The sequence below is a fragment of the Argiope bruennichi genome, chromosome 9 (genome assembly GCF_947563725.1).
Source record: "Argiope bruennichi chromosome 9, qqArgBrue1.1, whole genome shotgun sequence".
Taxonomy (NCBI): Eukaryota; Metazoa; Arthropoda; class Arachnida; order Araneae; family Araneidae; genus Argiope; species Argiope bruennichi.
Window position 1 is genome coordinate 71,656,501 of NC_079159.1, and position 17,381 is coordinate 71,673,881.

General features: G+C 28.2%; 1 protein-coding gene across 3 annotated transcripts in view; it reads left to right on the forward strand.

The window, feature by feature from the left end:
• Positions 1 to 13,090: 13,090 nt before the first annotated feature.
• The window catches only part of LOC129984355 (uncharacterized), a 158,682-nt gene continuing 154,391 nt past the window's right edge, over positions 13,091 to 17,381 (forward strand). For 2 of the 3 annotated variants that reach the window (XM_056094225.1, XM_056094226.1), the window contains exon 1: positions 13,091 to 13,784. The gene's annotated coding sequence lies outside the window, so the exon portion shown is untranslated. Of the gene's footprint in view, positions 13,785 to 16,979; positions 17,039 to 17,381 lie in introns of all 3 variants that reach the window. The other variant, XM_056094224.1, reaches the window with a different exon arrangement.

Consider the following 17,381-nt stretch of genomic DNA (forward strand, 5'->3'; position numbering starts at 1 on the left):
TATTTCTTCCAACGTGGATAGCAAGGTTATAAAGAATTAATTAGTTTTTTTTTCAAAGTATTTTTTAAAATTTTTATCGAGTTTTTTAGCAATAAAAGATTTGATATAACTTATAAAGAATTAAAAATTTGATTATAATTAAAGATTTGATATAACTTATAAAGAATTAAAGATTTGACTATGATTAAAGATTTAGATAACTTCAAAAGAATGCAATGATTTTCAAACAAAAAAATATTTATAATCTATGCACTTCGGATCACTAAAGGTCTTTTTTATAATGAAATTGATGCATAAAAATATAATTTATTTTTTCAATCTTGAACTCTTCTTATGGTGGCGCATTAATCTTTTTTAGTGAATCTCTAAACTAAAATTTTCCAAGCTATTACAAAAAGAATGAAACGTATTAAAAGCTTTGATGCTAAATGATTTCGCTTATTATTTTCAAATATTTTATGAGCATATAACAATCTAGCAAACAAGTTATTAGATCTGATGCAGTTTAATTATTTCCCATTTCATATTAAAGCTCGAATTTTTATGCAAGTTTAATAGTGAGTGTATAGTACGTACTGAAAGGCGTAAGGTTTCTAAAATGATGCTAATTATAGATCACAGATTGAAGTTTAAAAATAATTATAAGAAAAATAATTATGTTAAGACTAAGCATTGTAAAAAAAGTTTAATTAAAATATTTCGCGAACCAACTCATCCTCATTGATATTGTAGAGGGACGAGAGAGACTCTTAATAACTTCATTAGGGAAATAGATGAAAATAATAGACGAGTTTCAAGAACAGTTGTTTAATTATTTTCTAAGTTCCAAATTTCACAAGACAAGACAAACAAAAATACAAGACATTCACTTAGAATACAATCTAATAATGACCCCCAAAAAGGATAATGGGAAATATGCCTTGATGTTAATAAGGTAACGCCATCTGTTGTTTCAAAAGAGAAGGTAGTAGAGTTATGTAACCATTACAATATTTATTTTTCTCTTTTCGATAATTATTCCACTGTTATCCAAATAAACTTCCTTTTAATTCTACAGATTTTTTCCGTGATATTTCAACGTAATGAAAGAAAAATATTTTTCAAAATTACTAAAACTCGAAGAAACATTCTTTATAAATTAGAGAAAAATGAGAGCAACAAAATATTTTTGAACATTTTTGGGTAAACATGGAAAGAAATGATTTTATATGAAACGGAGTCGGTTTACTTATTTCTATATTTACGAAAAGGATATGTCTGCTCTTTAGATGAAACAATCGCACTTGTAAAGGAGTTAATTGTAGAGCTGATTAAATTAATTTGAAACCCTAATTTTAAAATTTGCTGTAGAAATTTTTTTATTTAGTATCTTGTAATGTTTTGTGTGACTTTTTTGCTTGCATTTGATCATAGTATCCTTTCTGAAGATTGTAAACAAATTATGCCTCATAGAATAAAATAAATAATTGTAGTTCTCAATAATTGAATTTCGATAAATTTTTAAAATACAGCCAGTTACCTCCGGAAAAACTTCAAGAATATGAATTTTTGAATATATATATGCATCCAAATATATAATCTCATTACCTTTTCAATTTTTTAACTATAATAAATGGAAAATTTATCTCTAATTTAAAGCAAGAAAGGTTGAAAAGCCTTTTTTTATTGATTTTTTTTTTTGTGATAATGTTAAGAATTTTCTTCCAGATTTCTTGTAGAAAGTAGCTAAATATTTTCCATTCGCTCGGATGTTATTGATTTGTCACTTCGCTTGTTTATCTTGGTTTGTAATAGAACCAAATGGGAGTTCATATTTCAAAAATAACATTGGAAGAAACACTTCGCCTGTGCTGCTAGTAATTGATATGTAACACATTTGAATTGATAAATTTGGAAATTATATTTAATTTATAAATAAATTTTTACATCATTTCATTTTTCTGTGTCTTTTTGGGGACGATAAAACATATATTTTTATGGAAAAAAAGAGTACAAATAATAATTTACATAAAATTGAAATAACTTACTTATATTATTTGATGAAATTATTCCGCTGAACTGACTTAAATTCTCAGAACATTTATTATTCGGGAAAAAAAAGAATGAAAATGTGAATCTTTCATAAAAATAAATTCATTTAGTTGAAATAAATCCTTTCAATAAAAATAAATGAGTAAATCCCTTATAGAGATTAATTTCTAATATTTTATTTTAACATTCTTACATTTTCTAAAATTATAAAGAAGACAATACCATGCATTGCAGTTTAATAAAAAAAAAAGTCCAGAAATATCCTTTACCTGATAAATCTGAATCGATTCCGATTAAATCAGTTTCAATTTATTATAATAAGAACGGAGAGATAAATGTCTAAAACAACTATAAACTGAACAAACAATGACATTTTGAAAGTAGAAATAAAAGTAGGAATAAAAGAAATACATTAATATAAATAATAAACGGAAAGTAAAGAACTTAAATAAATGATAGTGATAAACTGAATACGAAATCTCGTTTATTTAATAGCAATGTTGGAAGATACTCGGATTTTTTTCGGATCATTAGAACGGAATTTATTATTTAATTTTAATCTTTAGAATAAAATAATTTCATACATTTTTTAAAATCTTATTAAAGTTATTTAAAAGATTCCTGTTATTTTTCAAAACATATAAATATATCTATTTGATATGTAGTTTAATAATGCTTTTGAAAATTTAAAATATTCTTTTAATAATATGACGAGAACTTTTCGGTCTAGCATTTTTGTTATTCTAAAGAGTTGAGGAATACGAAGAAATCGTTTGCATTTGTTTTCCTAGTAGGTTTTTTTTCTTTTTTTGATCATTTGACCTAAGTCATAAACTTTTATGCTTTCGATCAAATGTTTGGTTCGTCTTTCTTTTTTATTTTATCTCGAATAGCACTCATTTTTCTCGAATAGGCCATTTTTCAAAAAAACTAACTTGTCATTTACCTAAAGGTTGTGCTAAAGAAGTGTACTTTTTCTATTCATTTGTAGCTGTCATTTTTTTTAAAGATTTGGTATTGTATATGTGGAATGTAAATGGTATGTTTATATTTTATTCTTTTTTTCTTTTTCTTTTTTTTACCTTTCCGAAATTTTAGATCAGAAAGTGCAACGTCAAAAAAAAAAAAAAAAATGTTTTTTATTTCCTGGAAGTTGTTATTGAATCACACGTAAGTATACGTATCTGAACTTTAAAACTTATTTTTCTGATGTCTTTTAAAGCTGTTTTTAACTAGAGTAAAGAGTTTCTTAAACATTAAATCTAAAATTAATTATATTATAAAATATATAAATATATATTATTAGGATAAAAGTAATAGCTAAAGTAAAATATTCTTGTGTTTATGTTTCACCTGTTTATCTTAGTAAAAGTGAACAGATTCTAATTTATCACATCAAATTATAGTAGTCTGTCTGTCTAACTAGAATGTTTAAAAAATTCTTAAAAATATTTTGCATTAGATTTGATTAAACAGTTTTAGTTTCGAGTTTTTACCAAAGCATTTTATCCTCTAAACGATCAAGTGCTTTGACGTAATGTTTTTCCTCAGTGAAAAATTAGGTTTCGAAATAGTGGAATTTCATGTTTTAATATATTTTCCAAAAATGAAAAAATACTTCATTTTAGAATGAGTCAAATTCCTTGGTTTCTAAAGTAACTTATTTATAAATTATTTTAAAAACTAAACATTAATCTATTCACTATTGGTTAAAAAAAAAGGCAAAAATGTAAGCAGTGAAATGATACAAAACTGAACTAGATACGATAAAATGTTATCAGAATTCAAAATTATATGCTAGAATCGCCACTGCATTCGTATTAGAAATAAAGGTTGATTTCTTTGAAAGATAGAAGCAGTAAATAATCGATTGCGATTTATTAAACCTTTTATTATTGTTCCATTCCATATCTTTTGATTCTTAAACCGTCAAAAATAAAACTTTTAATTTTATTTTCTTCCATTTTCGAATTTTTTTTACAACTAAGCAACCACTATTATTTTTATACTAATCATTTTTAGAATTACCATTTTAGAGAAGAAAAAAAGTAATTAATTAGCACTTTTAGTTGTAAAGTAATTAAAAAATTCGATTATACATAATTCGATAATTTAGATAATCAATATAATTTAATCAACAGAATTCGATAATTTAGATAGTCAACATAATTTAATCAATATAATTCGATAATTTAAATAATCAACATAATTCGATAACTTAGATAATCAACATAATTTGATAATTTAGACAATCAACATAATTCGACAATTTATATAAATTCTAGAAGAAAATTCTGACAATATTTTCTACTTATAAATCTAATCATTCGAACTGAACATTTTGAGTTTACATTTTTCTTATAGAGCCTGTAAAGTTGTATAAGAAGTTTTTTACTATTATTTTATTTTTCAAAATCAACAAATAGTGTATGAAGCTAATAGTATATAGCTATGAAGCCTTATTTAAATAAACTTCAATTTTTTTGAAAGATGCATAGAATTCAAAAATCGTGTTTAAAAGTTGTTGACACTATTTGGAAGAAGAGTTAAAAAATATACATGGTGTTGCCGAATTCGACCAACAAATTAAGAGAGGTGATAGTAGGCATCAGGAGGATAAAGAATCACCATACAATATGGGGTCCCAAACGACGTTTAGGGGGTGAAAATAGCAAAAATATAAGGAGTCGGCAAACTTTTGGAAACTGTAAAAAATTAATAAAAAAATAACAAAAGGTGTTTCAACAATGAATTTTTTTTAAGTGAAAGCACATTCTTAAAGGCTATTTTTCATGTAAGTAACATGCCGATTTGATGAACCAGGGGGTCATAAATTATTGGAAACAAAAAAGTAGTTTAGAACCCTTATCTGCAAAAATATTAAAACTTTAAGAAAAATAAAAACTTGGAAATATAAGGAATTTTATTCTCTTTAATTTGATATATGTAGTGTGAAAACTGAGGAGGTTTTAAGATATTCAAGAAAAAACTAAAATGTTTGCCAGAAAACGTCGCTGCAACATCGGTACCGATGTTTACAGAGGGTGTTGCCAAATTCGAAAGGTAAATTTAGAGAAGTGATAGTAGACATTAAGGAGATGAAAAATTATCATAAAAACATAGTGTCGCAGGAGACGTTTATTCTGTGAAAATCGCAAAAACATACATCGAAGAGACAATTAGCCTGGCGAAGAGAATGGCCCTATGAATGCAAGGATTTGGAACAAGGTAGTCGAGAAGAAGCTTTCTCGTATCTAAATTTTCTATGCGTTCGAGGAATATAAAAGCAGCGAGCATTGCAGAATTGATGGTTCGAGGAATATAAAAGCAGCTTGTATTCATTAAAGATCAGTGCAGAATTGATTGTCAATAAGTTTCATTCACAAACAACATGTCAGATTTCACGAATGCCGAATATGCGGATATGCATTATCATAATTTACGACCGAGCGAATGGTAATGGACGGCTAGCACAAAGAATATACCAATAGCAATATCCAAGTAGACGTTGTCCACAAAACAGCAAACTTTGCAAATATTAATAGACGGTTGCGGGAGACAGGATCCTTCAAAATAACGAGGCCAAATGCTGGGCCCGAATGCCTCAGTGGCTCAAAGAATCTTTTTTTCTTGCAGCACGTCCTTACAGATTTACTGCAGGAAATACCGGCCATTGCACGCCAGAACATGTGGTTAATGCAGGATGGTGCACCAGCGCATTTTTTGAATTTTGTGCTTAACTACCTGGATGATACATATCCTGGGACGTGGATTGGATGTGGAGGATCTGTTGATTGGCCTCATGTTCCTCGGATTTCAATCCCTTTGATTTCTTCTTTTGGGGCCATATGAAATCTCTTGTTCATCAGATACTTTTGGATACATTGAAAGATCTCGTAGCATGGATCGTCGTCGCTGCTGGAGAAATCGCAAGCACACCTGGTATGTTTAAGCGTGCCCGGTGGTCCTTTAAACGTCGGTGTCGGTTGTGTAATGACCTTCGCGTCCGCAACATTGAGCAATTTTTATAAAAGTTTCTCATCGTCCCCTTTCTTATGTTAAAATTTCTGTGCTGTAAATGTATGCTGTATCTGTATTCCAGCAAATAAATTTTCACCGTCGTTTGTGACTACTATTACTCCTCAGAATTTTTCCGATAGAATTTTACAATACATTCTGTAAACATTGGTGCCGATGTTGCAGCGATGTTTCCCGGCAAACATTTTAGTTTTTCTTGAATATGTTAAAACCTCCTCAATTTTCACACTACAGACTTATATCAAATTAAAGAGTATAAAATTACTTAAGTTTTCAAACTTTTATTTTTCTTAAAGTTTTAATATTTTTGCAGATATGGTTCTAAACTACTTTTTCGTTTTCAATAATTTACAACCCCTTGGTTCCTCAAATCGGAATGTTACTTACATGAAAAATTGCCTTTAAGAATGTGCTTTCACTTAAAAAAAATTCATTGTTGAAACACCTTTTGTTATTTTTGTTATTTTTTTAACGTTTAATTTTTTACAGTTTCCAACAGTTTGCTGACTCCCTATTTTTTTGCGATTTTCACCCCCTAAACAACGTTTGGGACCCCATGTTGTATGGTGATTCTTTATCCCCTTGATGCCTACTAACACCCCTCTGAATTTGTCGGTTGAATTCGGCAACACCCTGTATATTGCATCGGTTTTGTATTTGCCTATAAATTGCTTCTGCAATTCAAAACAATGGTTAAACAAGGAATTTTATTATGGAAGATTCACATAAAATCTGCAGAAGATATGTCAACAAAGATGGGAGAATAACCTATGTAGAAATAAAAAAGAGAAAGGAGCCTAATTTTTCTTAATCAAGGACAATTTATGTTAATTTTCGACATTTTAAATTACAAGTTACAACAGTTATTAGGATTTGTATAAAAAGAAAAAAATTCCAACTGTTTAAATTGAACAACCATGTTCTTCCCAGACAATTTCAGTTTCAATATTTTTCTCCCAAACTAAAATAAATAAATAAAATAAAAATAAAAACGAATTTGAACAAAACGTTTCGAGTTTTCCTGTATTTTTACTTATCAATAAAGCCACTAAAAATTTAATGAGGCAAAATACTTTTATAAAAAAATTTAGCTTTGGATGAAGTTTACTTTTCAATCTTATAAATAAAACTAAAATACCAAATTTCATATCCTCTATAAAAATTCAAACTGCGAAAAAGGTACTCCAAATTTTTTTAAAAAATATTTCTTATCTTAACACTTTCAACGCTATCGACGAGATATCTCGTCTTTCAGATACTTCCAGTTACAGGTTTCTGAGGACTAAAATTTGTCGCTTATGCTAGTTTAGATAGGTTGGACTTTCTAATGCATATCTATCAACCTATCTAAACTAGCATAAGAGACAAATGTTAGTCCACAGAAACCTGTAATTGGAAATATTTGAAAGACAAGATATCTCGTCTGTAGCGTTGAACATTTTAAGAAAGTTTTTAGAATAGAAATCGTGACAATTGATTCAATAAATAGCTTTTTATTAACTAAAAATTTTGAATCCTTTGTGCATGCGCAGTATTGCGCCAGCAAACAAAATGGTGATTCTCACGATTTACTTAGTAAACGTAATTTTTTTTTAAAAAAAAATACCAAAACTAGGAAAGAAAGACATTTAAAATTTCTTTTACCTTACTCAAACTGAAATTTTTTTCTTCAATACCAGGTTTACACTCGGCCAGTAGATAGCGCATGCGTAGAAATAAACTGATTTATGTTTGCCACAATTTCATAAGACAGATTTGGATATTCCATGCATGCTTGGCTATAAATTGATGTTTTGGCATCCCTGGATTTTTTTTCACTGCGTATCTTATTAAAACGATGAATATTTACGCAAAAAAATACGGTAAAATAAAAAAAAAATTCAATACACTTAAATTTGGAAAACTATATAAAAAAATGGCAAATAAAATGAAAAAAAAAACCCACAGAACCTCGCATTAGAAAAAAACAAAGAGCAAAAAATGCCGGAATTAATCTATGATAAGTGATCAATTTTTTCACGCCAAAAAAAAAAAAAAAAAAAAAAAAAAACCCGCCAAATTCTACAAACGCATGCGCAGTAAGAAAAAAAAATGAAATACAGCGGCATGTTGTTGTTTCGTCGGTTATCTACATTCCATAACATAAACATATATTTAAGTTGTTACTCACAATATTTAACTAAACTTTTCATAATTTTTAATAATTATTGATAACTGTAGAGGAAAGTAACATTTTGTGATTTTAAAAAACCATTAGGGATAATCTGTCATTTTTCGAAAAACTAATAGATTTTAAAAATTATTAAAGCAATAGATTTTCTCATTTTAATTTTTTTTAAATGATAGAGAGATTGTGTTTAATATTTATATCGAATAATCTTTTGAGCTGAAAAAAATGTGCATCGATTGTAATATTAAGCACATTTTTACTTTTCCGCATATGACACATACTTAGAATTTTTCCACAAATACTGGATTATAAGAAAAGAAATATTTAAGATAATTAATTTTTGCTAATCGTTTTATTTGCAAGAATACGACAATGTCATCCCAAGTAACCTTGGGGATCTAAGATTATTTTAATTAAGCATGGAATGTTCACCCTCATGGGACTAATGCGTATGAATAAATGGAAGAAAAAAATATTAAAAGTGATGCCAAAATATATTATTCATGTTTTTTGCAATTGCATGCATTTTTTAGAAGTAAATAATTACTCAATATCGCTTCTAGTTATTTTATAAATTTACTTGGATTTCGTCCATTAACCTCCCCACTCTTTTCTTCTATTCTAGCTCGCATTCAGTCCTGTGCTCCCCATTTAATTTAAAATGCTTCGAATTTAAATTTAAAAATCCATTTAACTTTAGTTAACATCGAGTTAGCATCTAAAACTAGTTAATTCTGGTGGTGGTTATGACACTTTCCACCATAGGCTTTATCTCATTCATTTTCCTCTTTCCAAGGTCAGAATTATTGACAAGTAATAAACTTTCCTTTCTTAAAGTGCTCTGAAATACCACACAGAAGATCTACCAACTAAAGTGAAAGAATAACCAACTCAGTAAGTAGAAGTCCCATAAACAAGATTTCGTCACCCAACCGTGTGCAATGGGCGCTTATATTCTATTTAGTACCACGCCTACACTATCTTCCTCCACACTAACATCAACATCAACTGAGGTGGCACGCCTAAGCAAATACCAAGGATTAAAAAACATTCACCCCCTGTTTGGCGAAAGTATGAGCAACGAGTGGGCAAAAGTTACATTTTATTGAAGAAACAGTACAATGTTACGTCTTCAAGAGGAAGGGGGGGGGGAAATCGTCACCTTTTTTTCCCCCTTTCTTTTTCTTCTGCTGTAGAACGAGTTCATGAAAATGAACTGAATGTAGTTCTTATATTTGCTGCTAAAAATATTTTACTTGTAGAATCGGCAGTATGCATGGGCGTTTCGAGAACGGTGTGGAGCCCCTCATTTGACGCACCCTATCATAGTAATGAGGCTTAACTTTAGGGTTGGGTGCGAGAACTTTGCCTTCATTGTGCTCGCTGTTTTATAGTTAAGAGTTTATTTATTTGGGTGTGTAAAACGTTGTTTTATTTTGAGAAGGAACACAGTCATGCAGGCAAATTGCTTTGTAGGCTTGTATTTGTAAAATGTGTTTATATGATTCCTGATTTGTTGAGATAGAATTCATCCGATTTCTTTTTCTACTGATACTAAATCCTGCTAAGTACAAAGTGAAATAAGAATCTTAGATTATTGTAATGTTTAAAAATATAAAGACATTTTATAATAAAACAATCCTCAACGCAGAATCTGTATATTAGCTCGATTAAATTTCTACCAGGCATCTTCAAAATAAATAAAAAGACTTTAAAAACAATATCAGATTATTTAAAGTTTTAGTTATGAGCATTTCGGTTCGATTTTTGCATTTTATGTTGATAGTATTTGTCAAACATCTACCTAAAATGAAATAACTATCAAGATACTTTATATTTAATATGAAGAAAAATTTAAGATGGAAAAAATTATACATTAAAAAATATATATATTATAATTAAAGGTTCTTTCCGAAATATTAATGAATAAGCAGTATTAGTTAATCCTTTTATTTAAAAAAATTCAGAAGGCTTCGACCAAGTATGTGAAATTCAGGCCCTATTAATTCAACAAAGTTTAAAAATAATCTCTTATTTTAAGCTTAATTTTAAAAATTTCAATTATAATTCAACTATAAATAGCTATCTTGTTCTATCTTACCATGAACAAATGGTTCTTATTTACGGTAGCATGTGTTTAAGCATTAAAAGATTTCAGATTTCAAGGAAGAGATCGAGATTTTTTTCTCTCGACTTCAATCGGAGAATTTAAAAAAAATAAATACCGGCGCTCTGTGTTTCACTGCCTTTACAGATCAAGTAAAATTAACCCACCAAACATAGTAGTTTCATGTAGTTTTGTAGGAATAATAAATTTATAATGAACTTTCAAAATTTGTCTTTAATGACAAAATTTCGTTTTTTCTGTTTAAATGATGCAAAAATAGGTATATTCGCAACTCTCAAGTTTAGAATTTTTACCTCATAATTTTTCTCTATAATGTTACTTCATTCAAATTATTTGAAATTCGAATTGTTACATAATAAATGTATTCTTTCGCTCACGCTGCTTAATAAACCTTAAAAAAATTTCAAATTGAACGAGAGATTACACTTGAAAAAGCAAAAAAGCTCTTTATGAGTAAAAGAAACGCTTGCCAAAATTTCACCAAAAAGGATATTTTGAACTTCACATCAGGGAATTAAATACTGAAAATCAAGTATTTACCAGAATTTAATTCAATAGGACATCATCATTACCGGAATTAAATGTAATAGAACATCAAAAAGTCTATAAGATAGCATAGTGAATTTCCTCATTAATTTTTTTATTCATTCAGGCACATAAAGATATATGACTAGGATGATACCGAATTTACTTTTAGTCTTTCTTCTGAAAACATGACTCTTTATTCCAAAGCAAGAAAAACGATTTTTGGAATGATATATGTGCATAAATTTGTACCATTGCAGCATCTATGTAAATTCAATAGGCTGAAACCGAAATCTCTGCCAGGGAAAGTGCTGTAAAATTCCGTGGATAAAGCAAATTAGTTCTTTCGGGTTCTTGAACTTGCTAGAAAAACGCGTTTCTTGCCGCGCCTCTCAGTCCAAGTGGAATTTTTATCAGGAGAACCCCATTCTTGGCCCCACTTGCAAAGGCAATGAGAATTCCTCGAGGAGAACTGAATTTGATGAGGAACCTGAACAACATCCACTTAGGAAAGTCAACACTGATAACCTGGGGCTTTTCTAGGAGATATTACGATTCTCGAATTTGGATTGTAGCTCCTAATTAAGTATTTAGAAACAGTAAAATAACTTCTCAGTATCAATATCATATAGAATGGAACATCTGTTAATCTTACCGTAATCTACAGAGTTGTATGAAAGCTATAATTCAAAATAGAAATGTAGGTGTAGCTATGAAATAAAAATTGCAGGTTAAGATGTTTATTTGGATTCATCGGCATGAAGTCTAAAAAAATCAGGCAAAAAAAACCTAAACCCTAGCAATTTCCAATTTCTTCGCTTTATAAAGATCTTGAGGTAATAAATTATGAGTATTATCAGATTATTTCAAGTATTTAACAAAACATTTATTTGTCTTTAAATAAATGGGATTTTCTGAAAATGTTTCCATATTTTTTTAGAATTAAGATTAATTAATGTTTTAAAAATAATAGCATTTAATGTCTTAACTTAATTGTTGTAAAATGTGCTACGAATTAAATAAATTATTTTAAGGAAATTTTAGTGAAAATATGTTTAGGGCAATCCTCTCTCCTATTCACCGAAGATTACTTAAAGTTGATGTATTTTCTTTTATGATTACATATTTGGAATATCGTTATTAGCACAAAATATTGTGCGACATATCCATAATGCTGTTAGATATCCTGAATGTCGGTGAATATAATGAAGTGATCATAACAGTATTACTGAGCATTTCGTACTAAATGGGATAATATTTGTGCAAGTAGCTGAAAGCCTGATACAAACAAAGAGTTGAGAACAATCATTGAAAGATAATACACATAGAACGCAACTGATAAGTTAAGAGATATTTGCGGTTCCATCGCTTTATTTTACCAACAATGCCTGCACAATGAATACCATTTCGATTATTTTCGACACTTAACAAGATTCTGGATGTCTGTTAATGAATTTGAATTATGAAGATTTGATGTATTTTACGACAACTTTATGCAATAGTTGTGCATATAATATTACAAAATTTTAAAACACGTTGCACTTAGAAATCATTTTGAATTAGATTACATGAGAATGGAAAAATATTTACTTAAAGTTAACTCATTAATTTTGAACAATCTAAAAAAAAATGAATTTTTAAAACAAAAATTGACGTTTAATATTATGGTAGGAACAGAATAATCTGACATTTTATTTGACAATAAAAAATATTTATGAATCCTGGTCACGATGCTATTTGGAAATACTCGTGCATAAAATTAGAAAATTATAATTGCAATTTCAGAATGTAAATAATTATAAAAATTATACCTTAAATGTCAAATTGATAATTTAAAAATTAAAAATAACAATAACTAAGATGTTGATTACAAAATTAAACATAAAAAGATATCCTGATACTAAAAAGATCGGAAGACTGCATAAAATTTGGCCTTCGTAACTTTTTCATCATAACCTTCATTGACTCAAACATCTTAAATTCTAATTCTTAACAAAATTTACAGCATTTTCGAAATAGAAATACAATTATTTCTAATGGTTTAGAAATAATTGTAAGAGGCACCATATATTAGTATATAAAAATCATATAATAATGTTGAAGTAATCATTAGAAACACCATAACTGCGATCAACATATTAACGCTACCAAATCTTCATTTACCAACTCGGAATCGCAACCGATCTGTCCAAAGGAGAAGTCGGTCTTTTAAAATAGAATTCTAACAAATCAACCTAAAGCTTCTATCATTATGACGTTGTTTGGCGTTAACGTTGAATTCGCTCTTGCACTTTTTACAAGAATGGAACTATGTTTTTTTAGCATTTAGGAAATGGAAGAGCAATGAGTTTGTGAGAAATTTTTTATAAAATTGATTATGCTTAACTGAAACATAGCGATATGCTTATGGATTGCTTTCACTGGTCCTAATGTTATGAACAGTGCTGATATTTCAAATCTGGCTAAAAACGAGAAGTTGGACCTCTTTCAAAATGCAAGGCCAAATATCACATTTTGTAAAAGCATACTTTGATTACTGAAAACCATTGTTAAAAAATTAATAATTTTGCTAAAAATCTAAGTAACAGCAGAATGTAGTTTCACGCACTTTTGTCTGCTACAACAACTGCAATCAATATTGCATTGCATCAAATTTGTGCATTTTCTGTTGATTGAAGCATGAAACACTATTCATATCAACAATTAATTAAGTTAGTTAATCAAGAACTGTTGGATCATTCAAGCGCAGATTAGAAACTTATCGCCCTTCATATTCACCTTGAAAAGTCGATGATTTAAAACAATAGAAGGAAATTCGTCGAAGAACTTATAAACAGTTCTTAATACTTACTCCCAGTACAGGAGGTTACAACAATGGAAGACATGTTGAATGTGAGTATTGAAAATAAGGAATATATTTTGATGGCGAATTAACTAATTATTTTGTTAACCATTTATTTTAAACTTCAGAAAGTTTCAGATAGACCACTTTAAGTTTAATTTTAATAGCCTTTTAATTTCTTATTCCAAATGCTATAAGCTAAAATTTTCTTCAAAATTTTGATTTTAAAATTAAAGCATGCATATTTTTAAATAAAGCTTAATTAACAAATTTTCAGTCTGAATGCTAATTTGATGAACTGCTAGCAATAACAAAACTCTAGGTAAGGATATTTTTCACATACTAATTGTTAATACTTGAATCCCAGAAAACTGATTGTCATTTGCTTAGTTGGTAATCTTTTAAAACCAACAGCACTTAACTTACTATAATACGTAGACAGGATATTTTTTGCAACACATTTTATTTCGTAACTTAAATCAAACCACAATTTTATGACTGATTTTTTGTCAAAGATTCGCATTTTTGATTTCATATAAATATAATGATAGAAGTGAAATAATATCATTTTATAAAATGATTTAATCAGCAAGACAATATCATATTTCTGGTATTTCAAATGGAAGAATTTAATCTTTTCTTATTCTTTTTGGTTAATCGCTTAAGTAATTTAATTTAACCTATTCTCATGCTTTTCCCCCTCTTTGTTCTGTATTGTGTAATTGGGTTTTAAGCGCCAAAATCTTTCTTATTAATTTTCCAATTTTTTTTATTTTTTTTTTAATCTGACATCTTTTAAAATAGCATATTGAATTGACATTTATTTAGTTGTTCTAAATTGTTTTTATTTCGCTTCTGTTATTTTATGTAATTTTTGCATAATAATATATAGAAGCTTGCTTACTATCTATAGTTATACCTTTCGACATGCGTAGTAAAATTGTAGTATAAAATACTTACCAGGAAGACTATTAGATTTATAGTTCCAAATTTGACAGATAGTTATTCCTTGGATGCTTTTTAAGACAGAATTTTTCACAAGTTTGATTTGATTTTAAATTAAAAATCGATTAATATTTTTCTTCAATAAAATTCATAGCATTTTATTACTATTCCAAACCTATTTTTAAATATTTTTTTTCTCAATTCAAAAACTGTTCTTTTCTAATACCATTAATAACTATATTTCTGTACTATTTTCCTCGCTAGTTCATAAATTTAAAGAACTATTTTAAATATATTTTATAAAAACTTTTTTTGTTTTAGCTATAAGACATACTTCGAGAAAATATTTTGTGTATGTCGGTATGTCTGTCGGTATGGTATAATTAAGAGAAAATTTTAAAATAACTATAAAAATACACGACTTTATCATACTTTATATTTATTATTCGCATAGATTATTGTCGGCATGTTTTAAGGCTTAATTATTTCAATTTCCTTTTCCTTACCTGCATTTTCACCGTAAAGTAATCATCTTTCAAATATTTCTCAAAACTACAGTTAAACAGCGTTTGAATTTTTTTTTTTTTAAATTTTACAGGCGTCCATATTTTAACGCTGTAGATTTAATGCTATTTATCGAAAACCTAAATGTGAAATCATTCAAACAATATTAACTTTGAAATGCATTGTTGCGATCATTCAACAGTAGTAGAGATGAACTATTTTCTTGGACTTTTAATTTCATTTTTAGCCGCACGATGCGTTTACAAATCATTTTCGTCTGTTTCTTTCTATTAAATATACATAGCTATTAACCCGATTCCGATAGACATTAACATTTTGAAACAAAACGTTTTTATTTTTATGCATGAGTAGGCTTTAATGCTTTTTAGTTGAACGAATAAAAAAAAGCTAAAATGTCAATTACTTTTTTATTTACTTATAGTTGCTTTTATTTACTTTTTTTATGCATGATTGTTTTTGCTATTTCGATTTAGTATATACTGTTATATCATATGCAAGAATTATCTTTTCCGCTAATTTTAAAAATCGGCGAAATCCGATTTTCCAATGCTTCAATTAAATTAATCAACCTGATATTTAAAGGCGAACCACGCATCTCGTGATGCAAAGAGGGTAGACTCATAAAATTAGCTGCCAATTTGGCACTAAATGCATTTGGTCGTTACGCCTACTGGCGCCAAATCGCCTGAAGACTCTTTCTGTACCATCTTTGATTACTTTTCGAACAGAAAATTATGCTTCAAATCTTAATATGTTTAAAGAATTTAGTACAAGCTGCGACGTTAAATTTTTTCAAAAAGGATGAAACATAAGAAAGGTTTTAATTTGAGCTTCGTGTCAATTAATTATAGTCACTTTATGAATAAAATATGAAAAGAGTAAATTTTTCTGAGTAAATTTGGGAATCTCAGCAAGTGATCATTAGAAAACCTGCAAAATATTATCAGAAAGTTTAAGGAAAATCAAATTTTTCTCTTCAGAAAATTAAATAAATGATATCATATGTGAACCATATTTTAGATGTTAATAAAGCAGCTGATGCTCTAAATATGTTATAATATAAGGATATTGAATATAAGAATTTGCATTAAAATTTCTTTTTCCCTTATAAAAAAAGATAATTTTTAAAGCAGGTTTTTAAAAATTAAAAATTTTCTATTTTTACAACGGTTTTATTTGCTGATCTTTGAACCAATTGTAAATCTTCTATTTGGTGCTTTTAGTGTTGTGTCACACCTTCAGGAATTTCAATGTGTAGTTAAATATTATATAATAAAAGGAGACTGTACCAGTTTGGGTCACTTCTGTTTGTGCTGGTAAAAGGAGCCAAAATTTGAAATCTTTTGTGTTTAGTGCAAAGATTTATCCACTAAGTGCTTGATTTAAATTGTTTCTATTTTAAAGAAATATAATAAAATGTTTATCTGATTTCACTACTAAAAAGTAAGCATTACAAACAACATTTTCCTTCATAACATTTTTTTTATATAATTTAGAAATGGTATTAGTGCATGTATGCTATAAGCAAACTAATGATTTTATTTTGTACCAGCTCTTATTTTTCTATTCTAAACCATAAATGTATTATAGAGGTTTAAATGTAAAATTTTGCCTTCTATCTTTAACTAGCATATGTCATTCCTTTGTCCAGATCAGTGGTGCAATATTTCTCATTTAATAAAAACTGTGAATGATTCCTTCACGATCATTTTCTCATATATTGATGAGAATAATAATTTATCTGTGCCATCTCTATATGATCCTTTGTCTTACAGCTTATTGCAAGAGATTTATATGCCATCCAGTCTTAAAAGAATATTTCAATGGCGAGAAGGTAAATATTTTCTTAGGCCCCGAAGTAAATTCTCTTTTCATTTCTCTGCAGAGGTTTACCCTTTACAGAAAAATTAAAGAAAATATTTCTTAGTTATAAGAATATTTCAGTCTATAATTTTATATATGGTATTGTTGATAATCTTAATTCTACGTGGTTTAATCTTTAGATTATTTTTGAATTCTTCAGGTTTTTCTATTAAGTTTTTATAAAACTGCTATTTTTTATTATTTTAAAACTTTAACAAGCTTTTTCGAAGTTAATTTCGAAGCAAGTTCTGAACAATCTGTACTATTACTACTTGAAAATCTCAATACTCATGTAACTTCCTGTCATTGAGAAA